Genomic DNA, 22,744 nt, shown 5'->3' on the forward strand with positions numbered 1-22,744 from the left:
TTCATTTTTAGTGAACAAAACATGCTCTGAATCTTATGTAGATAACATTTGTCATCAGTTCATTGAAGACTTCTTTATTTTTCCATATAAATTTACTAAAACATAATACTCCTGAGTAACATATGCTCCCCAGGTTATTATTAGAATACAATATGTAAGAAGAAGCAAAAAATGCAAGGCTAATACATTAACTGAGTGTTACATAAACACATAAATTGAGTGTCGAAGAATAGCAAAGTTGTAAATCTTTATATTAGGGTACAAGTATACTAATATGATGATACCCGTTAAGGGCTCTTGGCAAAGTCCCAATATAACAATTTCTAGTTGATGTTGCTTTCTGGTCAATAAGTAAATTCCCTCTTTGCTTTTCACTTTTTCTTTAGGAATGGCATCACCACATTCTTTTTAGTAAACACACATTTGCCTACATTCCTTTCTTTTGTGAACAACTCTTTTCTGATCTATGTAAATCTGGTAGAGATGTCAATCAAAAGGGCCCCGCTTTCTCCAACACTGTCTAGACAATTAGAGTTCACCATCCTCTTTTCTACCCAACACAGCTATTAATTGAGAGGAGGGCAGGTGACACAAGCAGTGCCAAGAGGGGATGTCTCTTTCTCTTGTATAAAGCTTTAAGTTCCTGAAGTAAGCCTATAGAAAACCTGGCAAGGATATAAAGGGGAAATATCAGAAGCAGAGCCAAGAGGAGGAAAGGGGTAAGGTAACGGGAGGGGGAGAGAGACGAGGGGAGGGAAGGGGAGACACTAACGACTTTGTTTGGATGCTTGGATCTAGTTGTCTTTGAATTCAGTAACTCTCTGAGTCTTCTTGGCTATTTATGTTAGTACATCCGTCATTTCTAACTGAAAAATGTTATGGCTAATTTTTCCTTCTGTCATATTTATTTTACATGGAATTTATCTTTGTGGTGTACAAAGCTATGCTGCTCCTCTGAAATGACAATCTGTTGAATTTTGCTTGAAATTAATAATAATAACAAAATTACAATTATATTTGTGGTGGCTACTATCATAGCTAACATTTATGCAGCATTTTGCAGTTTCACATGTATTATCTCATTCAATCCTTATAACAATCCTATAATTTTGATGCTATTATCTCCATTTTTCAAGATGAAGAAGATGAGGTACAGAGAGTTCAGTGAATTTTCCCAGGATCACCCAGCTGGTAAATGTCAAAACTGGGATACAAATGCAGACAGTTTGAATTTAAAATCTACTCTCTAAACCAATGAGCAATGCTCTTTTATAACAGTTTGTGTTTACAAAAAAAGTGAGAAAGAAAGAGAGAGATCTCTTCACTGATATTTAACTTCTATGTGTAATCATTACAAATTTTCTTTAGAGTACTGCTTATCCAACAGATTTCATGGCTTTTTATATCATAGATTTGTTCTTGGGGAAAATGTGGTTATACACACCTTAACCAAGTTGTTCTTTTCCCTCATGAAAAAAGCACAGCATGATGGACATTCCCTTGTCATTATAAAAACACGTTTTCTGGCAAACTTCATTTGAGTCTCAGTCAAAAAAATTTTTTTAATATCTTTAGCAGGAAATGAAAACTTTGAAGGGCGTATGATGAATAGTACATAGCGATGCTTCTCTCTGGAAGAGATATTTAGTAGATTCTTAAATTTCATCTAGTAATGCTTTTTTTTTTTGCATGATGAGTAACATAAACATCTGTGTGTGGGCCTAGATATTTAACGAAAGTGAATTTCCACCCCCACCTGAAGAAAGGGGTGAGGAGGAAGATTTCTATTTGTAATTAGTATGGTAGAAGAAGTTTTTCTCTTCCAGTCAGCTTCCTGGAGAATGTAGCTAGGTGAAATGCTTCATCATGCTTTAATTCCTCTGCTCTGAGCTAATCAAATCTAGGACCCCCTTGGCCGACTTTAGGGTTCATAAAGATTCATTTGAATTTCTCCTTTAAAGTTGAAGAAGGTTTTAGAAATGTGCTCCATTATCATTAAGGAGAAAAGAGTCACTACCTTTATGTCTCGTACAATCTACCAAAATTCCAGTAAAGAGAATCAGACATAGAGTACAGCCTCAGAGAATGAAAAATACAGCCTGGGCCACTGTTTATGGTCATGCCTGTTGTGCAAAGCCCTATGCAGGTGTTCTAAGCGTGGTCAAACCAACCTGGGATTTGACTGCTATTCAGGTCGCTAAGCCAAAAATTTAAGTCAATTAGGGTTCTCTCTTTGCCAGCTCTACCTACTGAGGATGCAGTAAACATAAAAATGTTTAGAATAAATTTGACAGGAGTCATGTAAGACCTCAACACTGCAATCATTGCTTACAGAAATTAACACCTAAAAAAATGGAAATTAAATATTACAAAACAAATTTATATTCTGGAAGACCCATTGTTATCAAATGTCAGTCCTCACCAAATTGATTTATAAATTCAACACATTCCCAGTTACTATTCCAGCAGGTTTTGTTTTTTTTCTTTTAGGTAGAATTTGAGAAGCTAAATCTGAAATTTATATGAAAATGCAAAGCACCTAGAATCCTTAAAAAGAAAAAAAAATACTTGGAACAGTTAAACAAACTGACTTCAGGAATTGCTATTAAGCTAGAGTAACCAACATAGCATAGTACTGGTATAAGGAACGACAGATAAATGGAACAGAAAAGCTCAGAAACAGTTCCACTTGTACAGTTATTTGATTTTTGACAAAGGAGTTGAGTCATTCCAATGGGGAAAGAAAAATCTTTTCAACAAATGGCACTGGAATATCCATAAAAAATAGAACGAATCTCAACTCCTACTTTATAACATCCAATCCTAGTGTTAGTAAAATGGTGTCTTTGCAAGGAAGATAAAGCAGTTGATCCAATAAAGACAAATTCTCTTCTTTCTCTGAATAACTCTAAAGAGTAAATGAAAAATAACTTCAGGTGTTACAGCCTTGGCAGAGATGGGTCAGAGAGAAGCAGATCCTGTTCTATTTGTCAAAAGAGGACTCAATTCTGTAAGACATTGAGCTACCCTCAGAGATGTCTATTAAATTATTGCCCATAGTCTTAACCCAGCCTTTTCATCTTTACTAGAACATTAAAGGCATAGACTCAGATGGGTCAGTTAGCCAAATCAATCTAGAGAGTAAAATGCCCTTATTTTGATTATGTCCTTCTCCAGATCCATTACTAGAAAAATACAGGTGACAATGCTTGCCGTTACTTCCAATTTACTTTATCCCCCATATCCAATAAAAAGGTTTCTTTCCTTTTTAAGTACCTGGTATTGAAAGGGCTTGCTGTGATTTGGCCAGATGAGTGAATTAGCAAGGATTAAGATAACTCATCTTCAATTGTTCTAGCAAATTTAGCGGCCTTCTTTGACAAAGTACATTTTCTCAAGACACGGTGAATTCCAGGTTGACTGTGTTGAAAGGGCCAGGCCAGCAGCATTTGGGACAAGGCCCTGAGACTTACTTGCAAAAGAAACAGACACTAGTCTTGAGGGGAAGTATTCTGAGAATCCGAATATGGAATTCAAAAGGAAGAGTAACAACAGCACATAATTCCAGGACAGATGTAACAAAATGTAGACTGAGTAGGACAAAGCAATTCCGTCAGTCTGGAAGGAATAAGACACTGAAGATTACAGCCAGATGACCTCACAGAGAATAGGGAGAGATGGAGAAAAATTAGGTAAGGTGCCGGTGCTAGGAAAATGTTGGTGCTAAAATAGATACTTCAAAAAGAACTCAGGCAGCAAACTAACTAAGGCACAGACGCAATTGTTATTTAGAGATCCAGTTTATATCGCAGGGAATTGAAACAGGGTGAGATGTGGGGCAGAAAGCCTAAGGTTTGGGATTAAAACTGAAGGCATGAGTGGAGAAGACCAAGGGCAATCTTGTCAGTCACTGAACCTGAAACCGTTCAGTTTCTCTTAGATCTCCAGGAATTACAAAGAATGCATAGTCTTAACAAATTTATTTTCCTTAATTCCAAACAGTGTTGCTGTCCTGGACTTCTACCTGCTCGTCTAGCCTAGTGAAGATGGATTAAATAAAATATTTCATGATTTTTCATGATTTCATGATTTTTTTGGCCTACCCTTAAACCTTAGAACTGTGTTTTTAAAAGTATGGTCCAAAGACAATATTCATCACGTTCACCTGTCCACGACATTCACTCCTTTTCTGGATCGTGCTTTTGGTATCAAGTCTGAGAACTCTGTTCAGTCCTAGGTTAAGATTCCCATGCAGTACCCCTGGCTGAATCAGAGTCTCTGGGGTTGCAGCCCAGGAATTGACATGGTAAAAAAAAGTGTCACAGGTGACATTTAGACATAACAAATTTTGAGGATATAACTAAGTGGCATCAGAGAAAATGGAGAGATATTGACAAAAACAAGGAAAACACAGCCTTAGGACAATCTAGAAAAATGGTCTAGAACCTGGGGCTAGCCTTTCAGTCAACTAACTTCTGGCTTTCTTTTTTTGGCTGCTCCCCTGATTTCTTTTACTATTTGACAGGCAGAGTTTCACTGAAACAGAAAGACCCCAAGGCCCAAATTACTCCTCCTAAGATTTACTTCTTAACATGCTATCTCACAAGGAGAAAAATGACCAAGAGAGAATGCCGGAAAACATTAAAAATCTGTCCACCGCCCCTTGGCCCCAGAGGGATCTTTCCAAACATGTAGATGTCAAGCTAGACCCAAGGGGAGAGGAACTCTTCCAGCCTCTCTTTCTCCATTGGGTACATGTTCCTCCCTGAAAGGTGCAGGGGAAAGAATGTGAGGTTTACAGGGAGTACTAAGGTAAGCGAAAGGAAGAATCCTGATTCTTCCAGCTGAGGCCAAGTCTAGAAAGAAATCATTGCGTTCACTTAAGACAACTGGATCCTCAGGGTCAGACTGTTGGGTGAAGTTGTTGAACTAACTTCTGTCTAAGGGAGGGGTCCATTGCCTAGGGTTATTCTAGCCCAGAGGCAATAATCCAGTATTCTGTAAACTGAGTCAGAATCAAGAACTTCTGACAGGAGTCTCAGCACCTGAATGGGAAAACTATCTTAAGGAGAAAGACAGTCTCCCCAGACTATTGTAAGAAAATCTTGCTTTTTGAAAGGAATGACTCTGTTCCTAGCAAAACCCAGTATTGGCAACATTTTTGTCAGTTACTTTCGATTCTTATAACATTCAACCATTTAAATGCTTTTCTATTTTAATAACACCAATGATTCATTCACTCGTTGCCATTAAATGACAAAAGCACAAGACCAAGCTTTAAATACAGAACAATAAATCATATGATCACGAAAAAAAGCTCTCGCCATGTGGTCGGTGTGGCTGGCTTTCAGTTCTGTGCTTTGATTCCAAATCTGGGTCGCAGCAAAGATAATTATAGCAGTGCCATTAGCCTACCTAGCAGTCAGGGGAAGGGGTAATCACAATGCATTAGAAAACAGTGACCCAGCACTTCCATTACTTCTGAGGGCCTTAGCTACACTAGGCTCACATGCATCACTACCAGTTTTGGAAGAGGATGCTCTAAGGAAAACACTCGTACTCATGAGCAGTAATTATGATTATTACAGTTCACAAAACAATTTTAATGCCATATTGTCAAAAAATGATCCTAGGAATCCTCTCTAACATCCCGTGTTAGGCTTCTAGCCAGACAAACACTATGGTTAAAAGTAACTGTGACAAAGAAGCTGTGTGGGTTGTAGAATTATAATCTTAATTTTTTGCCGGTTCCTTCTGACAGGGTCTTTATTTCAGAGTGTCTGTTGCCTAGAACATTTAGGAGGTGAAATCTGAACTCGTTTCACTTATAACTCAAGCCTGATTTGATTACAATAGGTTCGGTAGGATTGTTCAACTTTGCTAGTTGTAATGGAGTTTTATTTAATCAAGAGTTGTTTGAAATAAGTGAGCTAAAAGCATAAGCTCTGTGTGTCTGTTCATGTGTGTGTGTGTGTGTGTGTGTGTGTAGATTTTCATTACAACTGTGCTACTACAAATGAGACTTGACCTGTCTTTTATCATTTTTATTTGCCAACAGTATTTGCCAGTGTCTATAGTAACAAGCTAATTTGCTTTAGAAAAAAAAATTGAAAAGCACATAAAAACTATTTTCACATTCCAAATTAAAATGCCTGCTAATGAGGTTAAACTAAACTAGTGTGGCATCTACATGAAAGCAGCGAAAACAAAACACAGTCTAAAACAGTTGCTGTAAATCTCTCTGAAATTCTGGGATTAAAATAATTTTAAGCTCATCTTTTGTTAAATAATATCTGTTGGTATCTTTTAGATAATTTATTAGAATAGTAAAGCAGTTATATTATGGACAGTAATACTGAGCTAAACATACCAATGTATGTCGTAATAATATCTGGCTTTGAATAACGTAGACTGGGCCTGAAACTCAGCTCTAGTCTAGAGGGGAGAGAGAAAGAGAGAGAGAAAGAGAGAGAGAGAAGAGAGAGAGGGAGAGATGGATGGATTCCACAGCAATGGTGGAATCCAGCAAGAACAACCATGCAATCCAAGACAGTGTCCAAAGGACAGCAAATTGAGATGAAACTCAGGCAAATGCCATGGGCATGAGTTCGGTCTTAATTGTGGGAATAGCAGCTAGCAATAGCTAACCTGAGATTCACATAGATTTGCCTGAAGAGCTTTTTAAAAAACACTCATTCCCTTGGCTCCACTATAGACAACATAAATTAGACTCTCTGAGATGGACTGTTAGTTAGTTAGTTTGTGTGTTTTTTTTAAACTTTTATTTTGAGGTAATAGAAATTAATATGCAGTTGTCAGATATAGTACAGAAAGATCTCATATACCCCTCACTCAGTTTCTACCAAGTGTAACAACAGGCATAACTATAGTACAGTACTTTAACCAGGAAATTGATTTTGGTAGAATTCATCTACCTTATTCAGATTTCAGCAATTTCACATGCATTCATTTGTACGTGTGTGTATGTTTGTATGTATTTACTTCTAGGCAAATTATTACACATGTATATTTACGTGGCATCCACCACAGTCAAGATACAGCACAGTTCTACCATGAAGGTCTCTCACACTACCCTTTTAGAATCACAGCTACCTCCTTTCCTCCTCTGCCAAGCCCTGGCAACTACCAATCTGTCCCTCTGCTCTTTAATTTTGTCATTTCGAGAATGTTCTATAATTGGAGTCATAGTGTGTGTACTCTTTTGGGATTGGATTTTTTTCACTAAGCAGAATTATCTGGAGATACATCCAGGTGTTGTGTGTATCAATAGCTTGTTCCTTTTGCTTGCTAAGTAGTATTCCCTGGTACAACATCATACTACCAGTGGACCATGGTACCACGGTATGTTTAATCATTCACCCATTGAAGGACATGTGAGTTGTTTACTGTTTGGGGCTATTAAAAGCATATCTGCTAAGATCATTTGTGCACATATTTTTGTGTGAATATGTTTTCATGTCTAAGGCATAAATGCCCAAGTATATAACTGCTGGATTTTGTGGTATTTGCAAGTTCAGGCTGATAAGAAACTAACAAATTGTTTTCCAGAGTGGCTGCAATATATTACATTCTCAAGAAAAATGTGTGATTGATAAACCTCCACGTCCTTTGAAGATTTGGTGTTGTCACTATTATTTTAGCCATTCTGACAGGTATGTAGCGATATTTCATTGTTGTTTTAATATGCATTTTCCTAATGACTAATGATATTGTGCCTATTTTCCATCTCTTCAGTGGAATATCTGTGCACATTTTCTAATTGAATTGTTTGCCTTTTTACTATTGAGTTTTCAGAGTTATTTATTTATCCTAGATATAACTCCTTGTTGTATTTGTGGTTTGCAAATATTTTCTGCCACTTGATATTTTCTTTTCAATCTCTCTTCACAGGGTCATATGCAGCAAGAAAGTTTTTAATTTTAATGAAGTTCTGTTTATCAGATTTTCCTTTTAGGATCGTGTTTTTGGTATCGAGTCCAAGAACTCTTTGCTTATTTTTGGATTTTCTCCTATTTCTTCCACCTCTGAATGATTTTGTAGTTTTCATGATGCATTTCGAGGTAATGTGAGTTTCAGGCATGAGGTTAGGTGGGGATTCATATTTATGCCTGTGGATATCCTACTGCTCCAGCACCATTTGGTGAAAGCCTTGTCTTTCCTCCATTGAATTGCTTTTGCACCTGTGTCAAAAAATGCGCCCCAAAATATGTGGGGCAGAGTTTTGTGCCTCTCTTTTCTGAGTTCTTTATTCTGTTCAATTTATCTATGTGTCTATCTTTCTGCAAATACCAGCCTGTCTTGATTACTGTAGCTATATAGCAAGACTTGACATTGAGTAGAACGATTCCTCCCAATTTATTGTTTTTTATCAAAGTTGTTTTAGCTATTCTAGATCATGTGCTTTAAATGCAAATTTTAGAATAAACTTACCTATGTCTACAAAAACTTTGATGGGATTTTCATAGGAATTGCATTAACCTATAGATTAGTTTGAAGATAATATATATCTTCACTATGTTGGACCTACCAATCCATTGACATGATATGTCTATTTATTTAGGTCTTTTATTTCTTTCGTCAGCATTTTCTAATTTTCAGCTCATGGATCTTGGGTGTTTTGTTAGCTTGTAATTAAGTATTTCATTTTCTTGCATTAATTGTAAATGGTATTCTGTTGTTAATTTTCGTTCTCACATGTTCCTTGTTACTATATTGAAATATAATTGGATTTTGTGTATTGAGCTTTATTTTTGGGCAGTGAACTTGTATCCTGTGACCTTGCTGTGCTCATTTGTTTTCTGAGGATTTTATGTAGATTCCTTAGAATTTTCTAGGTAGATGATCCTGTAATCTGCAAATAGGGACAGTTTTACTTCTTTGTTTTTTATCAGCCTGGTTTTAATTTCTTTTTCTTGTTTTGTACTACCTAGAACTTTCAGTACTATGTTGAATAAGTGTGTTAAGACTGGAAATCCTTGACTTCTTACTAACTTAGGACAAAAACATTTAGTATTCACCATAAAGCAGGATGTAAATTTTAAGTTTTTTGTAGATGCTCTTTATCAAGTAGAAATACTTCTCCATTGATTCTAACTTACTGAGAGCTTTTGTCATGAATGTGCGTTGAGTTTTGTCAAATGCCTTTTCTTTGTAGCCTGATATGATTATGTGAATTTTCTTCTTTAGTTTGTTGATATGTCTTAGTCTTAGGCCGGGTAGCTTATATAAACAACAGGAATTTATTTCTCACTGTTCTAAAGAGTGGAAATCCAAGATAAGGGTGCCACCATGGGTAGTGAAGACCCTCTTTTAGGTTGCAGACTTCTCTTGTATCTTCACATGGCAGAAGGGGGCGAAGGAGCTCTTTGGGGCCTCTTTTATAAAGACACTACTCCCACACCATCTATGCGGGCTGAGCCCTCTTGACCTAATCACCACCCAAACGCCCCACCTCCTAATACCATCACCATGGTCACTAGGTTTTCAACACATGACTTTTGGGGAGAAACATTTAGACCATAACATGATATAATGGATTAGATAATATAATGGGTGATATAAAGTTGATCTTTGCATATTGATCCAGCTTTGCAAGCCTAGAATAAATCTCATTTGATCATGGTGTATAATTCTTTTTCTACATTGCTGGATTCAACTTGCCAATATTTTATTGAGTATTTTTGTGTCTAATTTAATAAGAGATATTGGTCTACAATTTCTCTCATTTTTATATTGTCTTTGTCTAATTTTGGTGTATGGTAATAATGTCCTCATAAAATGAATTAGGAAGTATTTTCTGTCTTGTGGAAAAGACTTTGTAAACTTGGTGTTTCATAGAATTTTCCATTGAAACTATCTGAGCAGCATTGGTATTTTTTAAAAGCTCCCTGATTGTCCTAATATGTAGCTAAGGCTGCACTAGCGATTCCTTTTGGCTAGTGATAAGATAGATAACATCAGTAGAGTTTCTCCAAGATTATATTAGTTAAGTCATTCACAGAAAGACCTAAGCTGAGGTTGGGATAGAAGAGTAAGATCTAGTTTCCTGAAAGATTGGGATTTGCAAGTGGTACAGGGATCAGTCAAGCCAATTAGTGCTCAGAGGTAGACCAGGTTCTAAAAAAGACTGAAACACAAGTATACATACAAGAAATAATACATATTGTTTTGCACGGGGTTCTTTTCATTCAACAATATATCAAGAGCCTTTTTCCATTTCAGTGAGACAAATCTGTTTCATTCTATTTGGAAAATAGAAAATAGTACATGATACAGATAAGCAAAACATATTCATCCCCTCTGTTATTGTTCAATGTTTATAATATCTCCATATTTTAAACAAATATTTTACTGGTTATATCTAAGTATTTTTATTTACGTTAAATAAATCTAAATGGCTTATGCAAGTTTGCAGTGCCCATCAGAGATCTTAATATGTTGTCTAAACTTTCAGAATTACAAGATTACCATCAGGCACACTTAGTATCATATTCCCTTAGAAGGATATAGAACAGGAAACCTAATTTGCCATGAGCAGAATCAGGTGTTTTTCTTCCATTAGAATTTCAACATGCAGGCTTCTTACTATTTATTTATAGTTCTACCAATCCAAAAGCATTTCATCAAAAAGGGCCATTTTACCATTAGCAATTTGGCCCAGTAACACTGCTGACATTCTACCTTTAACAAGTTTCTAGGGAAAGAGAGCTATGAAGCTAATTGAGCCCAAGTTCAGTTCTTTATGAAGAAGGGAATGGGCATTGTCAACTTTTACCCACAATTTTAAATTTGAATAAATTCTGCCAAATTTTGCTCTAAAAAGTTTGTATCAGTTTATACTTAAGCATGAGTAAATGAGTGCTATTTTCCTCACAACTTTTCCAACATGGTATATTATAAGTTATTATAAATATTTTATTGTTTGCTAATCTATTACACTATTATTTTTATTTGGATTCCCCTGATAATAGGTAATTTTTAACATACCTATGATGGTTATTTAAAACTTTTTAGTGATTTATCTGCTTACATGACATTTTTCTATTGGGTTGTCTTCTTATTACTAATTTAAAGCAGTTTTACATTTTAGGAAGATCACATTTTGTCTGTTATATGTAACGTATGTATGTTCCTCATGCTCTCATTTGTCTTTTACCCTTTTTTTTTTTTTGCTGGGAAAGATTAACTCTGAGTTAACGTATGTTGCCAGTCTTCCTCTCTCTTTTTCTTTTCTTTTCCTCCCCAAAGCCCCAGTACATAGTTGTACATTCTGGTTGTAAGTCCTTCTAGTTCTTCTATGTGAGCCACCACCACAACATGGCTACTGACAGAAGACTGGTGTAGTTCTGCACCTGGGAATGGAACCCAAGCCGTCAAAGTGAAGCACACTGAACTTTAACCACTAGGCCATCAGGGCTGGCTCTGTCTTATACCTCTTTTAGGATACAGTTGCTGAAGATGAAGGCAAAACTAATTATGTGGTCGAATATGCCAATCTTTCCTTTATGTCTTCCGAAATTTGTATTAGGCTTATGATGGATTTTTATCACCCAAAATTCTAAACATATTTACCACATTTTCTATTGAGATTTTTATGTTTTGTGCATAAATTATTTGTTTTGTTTCATTGATCCATTTGTAGGGACTCAGTGTCTACTCTGTAATGGAAGTTGACTAGGGCATTGCCCTACTTCTCTTCCTGGCACCAAGCCCACCCTGGGAGTTCCCTAAGGCAGATCCGCCATTAAATTTAGAGCTCACTGGCTTGTGCCTGAGAGCTGTATCCTTGCACAGCAGTTCAAGGCACTTTAATTAATTACCTTGCCAATTGCCCCAGTGACTGCTCTGACTCCCAAGCTAGAATTTCTCTGATCCTGGGGAGTTTTCTGGTGTTCTATTTGGAAAACTTTCTTTTTTCAGAAGTCCCTATTGAGTTGTCAGTTGCTCACCTCTGTGGGGTTTCTTTTCCAATTAAATCCCATCTGCTTTATATCTTTAAGAAAGTTTTCAATAATCATTGCCCTCTGAAGACATTCTTTCTGCTTTTCTAGGATAGTTTCTCCTGACATTTCAATGAGTTTTAGGGAGGGAAGTATGTTAAAGCTTACGTAGTCAGTCATCTTGACCTAGAAATAAATGATGGATTTTCAAAAAATCTTACTATATGCATACTGAAGCCTAAAACAAGGGATCGATTCCTAATTGGATTAGCATTCAAAAGAGAAAATATTTAATACAGAAGATTTGGATTAGATAAGCAAGAATAATCTTCTCACACATGAAAAATGTACTTTTTATACTTTCAAATATGCAATAATGGGGTCAAAAATTTGATTCAGTTAATATTAGTTTTTGGGAAAATGATTCAATCCTTAACATGATTCAATCAGCCTAATTTTTAATCAAGATAAAAGGAGCTTAAATTGTTAATAATAATGTTTAAAATATGCCAGTTAATGACATTATTGAATAAAATTATTATTAAAATACCATGCATTGAAAACTATGTCCACACAAAAACCTGCAGATGGTTGTTTATAGCAGCTTATTCATTATTGTCAAAACTTGAAGGTAACCAATATGCCCTTCAGTAGGTGAAGGATAAATAAATAGTTGCAAACCTGATTATATAATATTATGCAGCACTAAAATGAAATAAGCTATCAAGCCATGAAAAGTCATGTAGGGATCTTAAGTGAACATGGCCAATCTGAAAAGGCTACATACTGTATGATTCTAACTGTATGACATTCTGGAAAAGGCAGAACTATGGAGAAAGTAAAAAGATCAGCGGTTGCCAGGAGTTGGGACAGAGGATGAAAAGGAGAAGCACGGAGTATTTTTAAGCCAGTGAAAATATTCTGTATGATACCATAATGATGGTGCATGTCATTATTCATTTATCCAAGCTCATAGAATGTACAACAGCAAGAGTGAACCCTAATGTAAGCTATGAACTTTGGGTGATAATGATGTATCAATGTAGGTTCATCAGTTGTAACAATTGTACTAGTCCAGTGGGAGATTGTGATAATGGGGGAGGCTATGTACATGACGGCAGGGAGTATATGGTAAATCTCTGTTCCTTTTTCTCAATTTTATTGTGAATCTTGATCTGCTCTAAAAAAAGTAAAGTCTTAATTTAAAAAAATACCATGCAGGTTGTGAGTGAAAGCTTAATTTAGTGGGGTTTGGAATAATAATTTGAGACCTAACTTGAGATAAAATTTAATTCTGAATTTTTAATTCCTGTCTTATAACTGCAGTGACACAAGCTGACACCGTAGTGGCACAGGTAACTGGCCTGAAGCAATGGAAGCACATTTTATGGAAGGTATAGTAGGATCACAGGGCTCTGGGTAACTTTATTGGGCACCAATGACATAGCAGCAATGAGATGCTCCCGAGTCATGTAGGGAGCAGTGGAAGGTATTGCCCTTTGCACATTATCAGTAAGTGCATCAACAGTGGTGGTAGAAAAAGAGCCAGAACAAGACAGAAAGAAAATATCAGAAGCCACTAAGTCATTCAGAAGATTTCATCATGAACAGACGAGACACCTCTTGATTCTCATAAAGGACTTGGAAAGATCTGATTAAAAATTCTGTGTTAGGAAATAGTTTAAAATGCTCACTTGACTTCATTTAGGCTATGTCACAGAAAGAGTATATAAATGAATCCGGAATTCTAGCCAAATCAAACATGGAAATATTCATTGATAAAAAAGATATTTAAGTAATGGGACTAAAAGAGCTCACCTAGGGTAAACGTGCAAGTAGACAAGAAAAGATGGAGCCCAGGGACACTACATCCAGACTAGTGCTTATTAAATATAAAATTAAAATTGTAGATCACAAATCTTGTTTTAATCAAGTGCCTACACCAATTTATAGAAATTATTATGTCATTAAAATGTAACAAGTTGTTAAAACAAACTATGATGTTGACTTTTGGTCTGCAATTTTTTGGGTGTAACACTTTGGAGGAGAACTCGAATTGTATGAAATCACGTATTCCTGAACCAGCTTTACAGCTCTTTTGTTCCTGTGGGAAGGATGTTCACAGAGACTTACACCAATATTGAACTGAATTAATTTAATCTAATAAATATATATTGTGTTCCCAGGAGGAATAAGACATTGAGCTTGGTTCTTGTTTTGCATAAAATAACATTAAAAGCACAAATATTACCTTGAAAGACTTATAGCCTAAATGGAGAGAAAAATATATACAGGACTAACCATAAAAACAAAAGAAATGTTGCAAAATAACCATTAAAACAAAAAAAAAGTACAGAAAAGAGAAATTGAAACTTACTGTTAGAATTTGGAAAAGCTTCAGCAATGAGCTGGCATTTTAAATAGTTCTTTGAGAAGGAAGTTGATTTCAGTAAGTGGATAGGCAGAGATAACGTGTAAGGCAAAATGAAAGAAGATCATGAGTCAGAGAGACATTCCCAATAGAAAGCAAGTCAGGTAGTATTGTGGAATAAAAAGTGTTAGTTGAGTGTATTTGGGAGTAGGTGCAGGTGGGGAGTTGGTTTATGGAAATCATACTGGAGAGTGAGTATGTTTTAATTTGGCCTTGATAGCACTCTAAAGAATAGATACCGAGCATTTGTTTTCAAGTTTGGGGAAAATGGAATATTTTAACCTCCGAATTATAAATAATGTTGTATTCTGTAATGTTCCTGCATTTAATCTGAATTAATATTTCAAAGATTGTTTTAGGGAGATGTTATTACAGGTAGTGTTTCACCCCCCTTTCTACTTTTAAATAGTTTTCTAATTTTCTGTAGTACATATAAATTGCTATTTATAAAAAAGTATTTTCTCATTATGAAACTTAGTAAACATCTTTTTGTACTTACTTTTCCTTCATTTAAATTATTGCTCATGGAAAAGATATCCCATGCAATGGAAATCAAAAGAGCACAGGGGTAGCCATATTTATATCAAACAAATAGACTTTAAGTCAAAAATTGTAACAAGAGACAAAGAAGATTATTATATAAGGATAAGGGAGTCAATTCATCAAGAAGATATAACAATTATAAATATATATGCACCCAACAGATAACGTAAGTATATTAGGCCAATACTAACGTATCTGAAGGAAGAAATAGAAAAGAATACAACAATACTAGGGGAATTCAATACCCCACTTTCAACAGTGGATATATTATCCAGACAGCTAATCAGTAAGGAAACATTGGACTTGAACTATACCTTTAGTCAATGCCTTAGACCAAACAGGCCTAAGAGATATATAGAGAACATTTCATCCAACAGGAGCAGGATACACTATCTTCCAAGTGCAAATGGAATATTCTCCAGAATAGATCATATATAAGGTCACAAAACAAGCTTTAGCAAATGTAGGAAGATTGAAAACATACCATGTTCTTTTCCAACCACAATACTATGAAACTGGAAGTCAATAACAGGAGGAAAACTAAAAAAATTCTAAAATATGTGGAAATTCAACAATAAACTCCTGAGCAATCAATGGGTCAAAAAAGAAATCAAAGGGAAATTTTAAAAAATCTTGAAACAAGCAAAAAGGGAAACACAACATGCCAAAACTTATGCAATGCAGCAAGCACAGTTCTAAGAAGGGAGTTTATAGTGATAAATGCCAACATTTTTTTTAAAAAAAGAAAGATCTCAAATAAACAACTCACTTTACACCTCAAGGAACTAGAAAAAGATCTCAATAAACCACCTCACTTTACAACTCAAAGAACTGGAAATAAAAGAAAACTAAACCCAAAGTTAGCAGAAAGAAGGAAATAACAAAGATTGGAGTGGAAATAAAATAGAGATCAGAAAAACAATAGAAAAGATAAATGAAAATAAAAGCTTGTTTTTTTAAAGATAAACAAAATTGACAAACCTTTGGCTAGACTAAGAAAAAAAGAGAGGAAATTCAAATAAATAAAATTAGAAATAAAAGAGGAGACATTACAATTCACATAGCAGAAATACAAAGGATGATGAGACTACTATGAACAATTATATACCAACAAATTGGATAACCTAGAAAAATTGGATAAATTCCAAGAAACAGGCGACATACCAATACTGAATCAGGGAAAACTAGAAAATCTGAACAGATTGATTACTTGTAAGGAGATTGACTAAGTAATCAAAATCCTCCCAACAAAGAAAAGCACAGGTCCAAGTGGTTTCACTCGTGAGTCTCCCAAATATTTAAGGAAGAATTAACAGCAATCTTTCTCAAACTCTTCGAAAAAATTGAAAAGAAGAGAACAGTGCTCTCATTTTACAAGGCCAGCACCACCCTGATACCAAAGCCAGACAAGGACACTACAAGAAAAGAAAACTATAGGCCAATATACCTGAAAACTATAGGCCAATATACCTGATGAATATAGATGCAATAATTCTGAACAAAATTTTAGCAAACTGAATTCAACAGCACATTAAAAGCATCAAACAACATGATCAAGTGGGATTTATTGTTGGGATGAAAGGATGGTTCAACATACACACTTGAATTAATGTGATACACCACCTTAATAGAATAAAAGATGAAAATTATATAATCATCTCAACAGATGCAGGAAAAACATTTGACAAAATTCAACGTGCTTGCATGATACAAACTCTCAACACGTTGGATCAAGAAGTGATGTACCTCAACGTAATAAAGGCCACATCTCACAAACCCACAGCTAACACTATATGCCACAGTAAAAGTTTGAAAGCTTTCCCACTAAGATCAGGAACAAGACATGGGTGCCCACTCTTACCACTCCTATTCAGCATAGTACTGGAAGTCCTAGCCAGGGCAATTAGGAAGAAAAAGAAATAAAAGATATCCAAATTGGAAAAGCAGAAGTAAAATTGTCTCTGCAGATAATGATCTTATATGTAGAAAATCCTCAAATTCCGCCAAAAATCTGTTAGAACTAATAAACAAATTCAGTAAAGTTTCAGGATACAAAATTGATAGAGAAAAATCAAATACAATTCTATATACTAACAACAAACTATCTGAAAAGAAATGAATAGTATCAATAACAATAAAATATTTAGGAATAAATTTAACCAAAGATGTGCAAGATCTGTACACTGAAAACTATGATGTTGGTGAAAGAAATTGAAGAAAATACAAATAAATGAATATCTCATGTTCATGGATTAGAAGAATTAATAGTGTTAAAATGTATATACTACCCACAACTGTCTATGGATTCAATGCAATCTTTATCAAAAATTCCAATGGCATTTTTCGCAGAAGTAGAAAAACAATCTTAAAATTCATGCAGAACCACAAAATACCCTGAATAGCCAAAGCAATCTTGAGAAAGAAAATATCCCACTTCCTGATTTTCAAACTGTATTACAAAGCTGTAGCATCAAAACAGTATGGTACCAGCATAAAAACAGACACATAGGGCAATGAAACAGAATCAAAAGCTCAGAAATAAATCCACTCATTTAAAGTCAACTAATATTTGACAAGGGAGCCAAAAATACTCAGTGGGGAAAGGATAGTCTCTTCAATAAACGGTGTTGGAAAAGCAATAACCACATGCAGAAGAATAAAATTGGACGTGTATTTTACACCATTCACAAAAATTAACTTAAAATGGTTTAAAGACTTAAATAAAATACCTGAAACCTTGACCTCCTAGAAAAAAAAACACAGAGAAAAAGCTCCTTGATATTGTTCTTGCCAAGATGTTTTGGATATGACACCAAAAGCACAGGCAACAACAGCAGAAATGAAGTAGGACTACATAAAACTAAAAAGCTTCTGCACAGCAAAAGAAACAATCAACAAAGTGAAAAGGCAATCTGTGGGATGGGAGAAAATCTTTGCAAACCATCTATCTGATAAGGGGTTAATACCCAAAATATATAAGGAACTCATACAACTCAATAGCAAAAGATCCCAAATATCAGATTAAAAAGTGAACAGAGAACTTGAATAGATATTTCTTCAAAGAAGACATATGAATGGCCAACAGGTTCATGAAAAGATACTCAACATCACTTATCATCAGGCAAATGCAAGTCAAAACCACAATGAGATACCTCACACCTTTTATAGCGGCTGTTAACCAAAAAGACAACAGATAAAAAGTGTTGGTGAGGATGTGGAGAAAGGAGAACCCTGGTGCACTGTTGGTGGGACGACCACTGTGGAAACAGTATGGAGGTTCCTCAAAAAATTAAAAATAGGACTACCATATAATTCAGCAATCTCACTTCTGTGTATATATCCAAAAGAAATGAAATCACTCTCTTAAAGAGAGTGTATACTCCCATGTTCATTGCAGCTTTATTCACAATAGCCAAGACATAGAAACAACCTAAGTGTTCGTTGAAGGATGAAAGGATAAAGAAAATGTCACATACATAAAAAATATTTATGTAAATAAAATTATATATAAAATTTTAAATAAATATATATAATTAAAATGTTATATATATATATATATAATGGAATATTATTCAACCATTAACAAAAAAGGAAATCTTGCCTTGTGTGACGACGGGGATGGACTTCGAGGGCATTATGCTAAGTGAAATGAGTCAGACAGAGAAAGACAAGAACTGTTTGTTGTCACTTATATGTGGAATCTAAAAAGGCAAACTCATAGAAATAGAAAGTAGAATAGTGGTTACCAGGGCCTGGGGAATGGGGAAAATGGGGAGATGTTGGTCCAGTCACAAACTTCCAGTTATAAAATGAATAAGTTCTGGGAATTTCATCTGCAGCATGGTGACTATAATTAACAATATGGTATTTTACACTTGAAAGTGCTAATAGAGTAAATCTTAAATGTTATCACAAAAAATTAGCAATTGTATGAGATGATGCATATGTTAACTAACCTTGTTGTAGTAAGTATTTCACAAAATATACTTTTATCAAATTATCATGTTGTATACCCTTAAACTTATGTACGTTATATGTCAATTACATCTCAATAAAGACAAAAGCATAAATGCTATTATATGACTTTTTTGTGGTTCAATAAACATTCCAATTTAAATCCAATTTTAAGTATATGGATTTTATGATGGGAAATTTGTTTTTCCAAATTATTTTGTTTGATGGAAACATGGGCTAAGAAGAGTAGAGCATGACTCTTTATTCTCCAATTAAGATCTTCAGTTAAAAACATGCAGATGTGTGGATTTTCATTAATGCTCTGTTCATTCATGCATCCGTTCATAAATATCATCGATGACCTACGATATGCCAGTTATTACACTAAGTCCCAAGGATTCTATGATGAATACTTCACCTAGGGAGCTGGAGTCACAGACTGCACTGATGTCTGGAAAGAAGAATTTTTCTTTTCCTTTTTTATTTTCCCCATCAGGTGTAAACCACAGCCAAGGCATGAAGGGCAAATAAAGTTCAAATATTTGCCTTGAAATTATTTATTTTCATAGAAAACCATTTGTACTCACTGAGGGATCAGATATGGAATACTTTCCTCTCCTTTTGTACATCCTGGTGGGACAGTAAAAGTGTAATAATAAAACCCATAGAATACTCTCAAAAGACAAGTATTTTAGTTCTGGCTTTATTATGGTCTTATTGCTTCAAGACTATAAAAAGATAAATGGAAAAATTTTATAAGATACTCATGAAATTACTTTAGTAGCATAACAGAGTTCTGAAGGTGGATCTTCTGTAAAATGGATGCAGCTGTTTATTTCACGCTCTTGGCGTTCTTCAGCATTTTTGCCTTGCCATTTCTCTGCTCATGCATTTTTTCTTGGAATGTCCCCTCCCCCCAGTTTTGTGTACCTGGCAAATGTTTACATATTGCTGAAGTTCAAATACTGTATATTTTCACCTGTTCCTGTAAGCTCTTGATAGCCAGTTAAAATAATAATTTCTTAATTTGTGTTAACAGATTATAGAATATCTACCACTCTTATAGCATCTTCCATGCATCATATTATTTTGCTTAGTTTTCACTTAACTGAGAGTTGCTTGTGAGCAAGGACTACTCTAAATAATTAGTAGTAGTTTTAAAATTTCAGTTTATGATATAACGCCTTGCACATCATAGACATTACTTCTGTTTTCTTTAAAGCAAATCATAAAGTTTCTCATAGAAAAATAAGTAGTAATGATTCCGATGACTGACCTTTAGTATTATAAAATAAATCAAGCTACATTTATTTTTGGATTCCCTTCAGTGTGATGTACTTTGCTTTTCAAAAATAACTTTCTTCAAGAATTTTGAAGGCAAGGTTCCTAAGTTCCAAAGCCTGACTATTCTTGTCCTATCACCTCATTTCTGCCACATCTATGAGCCAATAGTTGGCCTCGCATGCTTTGCCTATTAAACTCTTAATGTGTTTAGAATGGGTTTTTTATTTATGAGTATAGTGTCGCACACAATCTTCTTTATACTGTCTTTTCAACAACACTATTTTAGGTAAAAATTATTCAAAGTTAATCTGAATGGACCAGAATGACCTAGCGAATGAAAAATAATAATTTAATCTAAGACAAAAAGTAAAATTTGACTATCCAAATTATTGTCATAACAGAATATGGATTATCATGATGACGATGATGATAACTGAAACTTTACAAGGAAAGTCTTCAAATATTAACGACCACTACCACCACCGACAGCAAAAACAGCACCAGAGAGAGAGGACAGTGCAAACAAACACTCTTTTAAAACATGTTTTAGTATAAAATTCCAAGGCATTCTGGTCGGATAGTAGCAATATACCTCTTAAATTGTAAATATAAGTTGCCTATATAGTATTTCTCACCCTCTTCAACAAATGGTGACAAATCATTGCAATTTACCATGCTTTAAATCTAGCCAGTACTTGAAAACTCAATTAATTTAGAAGGACAAAGAAGACGACCATTCTGAGAAGCTTCCTATCTTTTCAGTCAGATCATTAACAAAAGAAATAAATATTAAAATTGTTATTGAACATCTATTGTATGCCAGGCACTGGGTACAAAGTAGTAGATAACACAGCTCCCACCCACTGGAGAGAAATATAAGTAAATAGACAACTGCAATGCTGTGTGATAAAAACTACCCAAGCTGGGGAGTAGGCGTTATCAAATCATACACCTTTTGGAGACAACAGAGGCCATAAGAGAGTTTTATGTAATGAGTGACATGATCACATTGTTTGAGCGTATACCCCTGCTCCATCTTTAGCTTACCTTTTATACTAAGACTGGAAACCATTTGAAAACATTTCTTCCCAAATTCCAGACTTTCCAGATGTATATAAAATCATTTACTCACAAAATCTTTAGAGTAAAACTATATTAATGAAGAGAGCACGTTGATGACATTTAGGTTAGAATATTGAACAAAATAGTTAGGTATATTATAAGCGGTGTTGAGAGCCTTTCTAGGATATGAATTCCTTTCAGATTCAACTTGAGGCCAAGAAACCTCTGGGTGTTTGGAATAGGGAGGAGTTCAAATGTCAGCCTTGCAAAGGTGTTTTGGAGCCAGCTCAGACTAGCTCAGAAGAACTGATTCTGTGTGCCCCAAAAAATTTTTCTACTGTTTTCTGACTAGGCAGGTCCACTTTTCGTTCCGTTTAGGTGTCTTCTCCTCATTACTAAAACAGTGACAACAGAACCACCAATTTCCCCAAATTTCTTCCATACAAAATTTGGTTTCATGAAATTGAATTTTATCCTTGAAATACTTGTAAGTTTAGATTCATCCTCCATATATTATTTGCCATTCTTCCATTTATCCTCAAACCCAGAATGTGACACAGGGTGAATCTAATATTGAATATTTTCTTCCATGTCATGCTTAATAAGATTTTAGCAGTTATCCTGGCAAGAGAGCATTTCCAATATGACTATTATTATGTTATTTATGCTTTTATTAGCTTTTAAAAATCACAAACTGAATTGTTCCATGAACACTGGTTAATTTCAATAAGCATTCTATTAGTGTTGAATTACATAGAGTTAGTGATTGCTAAGCACATCTTTAATGATTCATGTCAAAGGCAGAATAACTTGGCTTTCTTTTTGTGTTTTCCAACATTTTGAACAATTCAGCCGAATATTAATACTGGTTTACTACATTGGACATTGTCTTTCACATCCAGTCACCAAATGATGAATATCAAAGTGTCTACGTAATTTCCTTATGATTCAGAACTCATAAATTAACGCTGTTCCAGCAAACAATTAAGTTTGCTATGGACACACAGGATATTCTTGGCAAAAGAGTTATCGAACAAGGAAATGATTAGAGGCCTTTTGAGAATTGCATGCTGGTCTGCACTTCATTTTTTATGCAAATTCAAAACCAAGATTATGCAAATATTCTTTTGAGGAACTTCTGTGCTGTTGTCTACCAAGCACATTTTTCAACTCTGGTTGGTGAAATAACATCTTGCCAAAAGCAAAACTAATTTATGTAGTAGGATTCTGCTCTATCCCCTGTCGACTCGTAAAATATCATTTCTTCTGTGCTATGAGCCTTTCAGGTGGTAAAGTGGTAGCAGCATGGTGGGGGGTGGGTGTTATATTTGCAACTGCCAATAAAAAATTTTGGAAAATCTTCCAGGCTCCAGGAATCCCATTTAAATATCCCCAGGTTGATATTTAAACAGCGATATGAATTCTTTGAGGACTTTTCTCTAGTCCACTGGAAATCTGAGTAATATAACATAAAACTACATCTTCTAGGTTTAAGAAAATCTGTTACTTA

General features: G+C 34.9%; 1 long non-coding RNA gene across 1 annotated transcript in view; it reads left to right on the forward strand.

Annotated features, from left to right (window-relative positions):
• Positions 1–22,744, forward strand: part of LOC139082804 (uncharacterized) — a 141,650-nt gene that overhangs the window by 4,451 nt on the left and 114,455 nt on the right. The window contains exon 2 of the long non-coding RNA XR_011539056.1: positions 7,570–7,673. This is a non-coding gene — a long non-coding RNA (uncharacterized lncRNA). The remainder of the gene's footprint in view (positions 1–7,569; positions 7,674–22,744) is intronic.

This window comes from Equus przewalskii, chromosome 4 (genome assembly GCF_037783145.1).
Source record: "Equus przewalskii isolate Varuska chromosome 4, EquPr2, whole genome shotgun sequence".
NCBI lineage: Eukaryota > Metazoa > Chordata > Mammalia > Perissodactyla > Equidae > Equus > Equus przewalskii.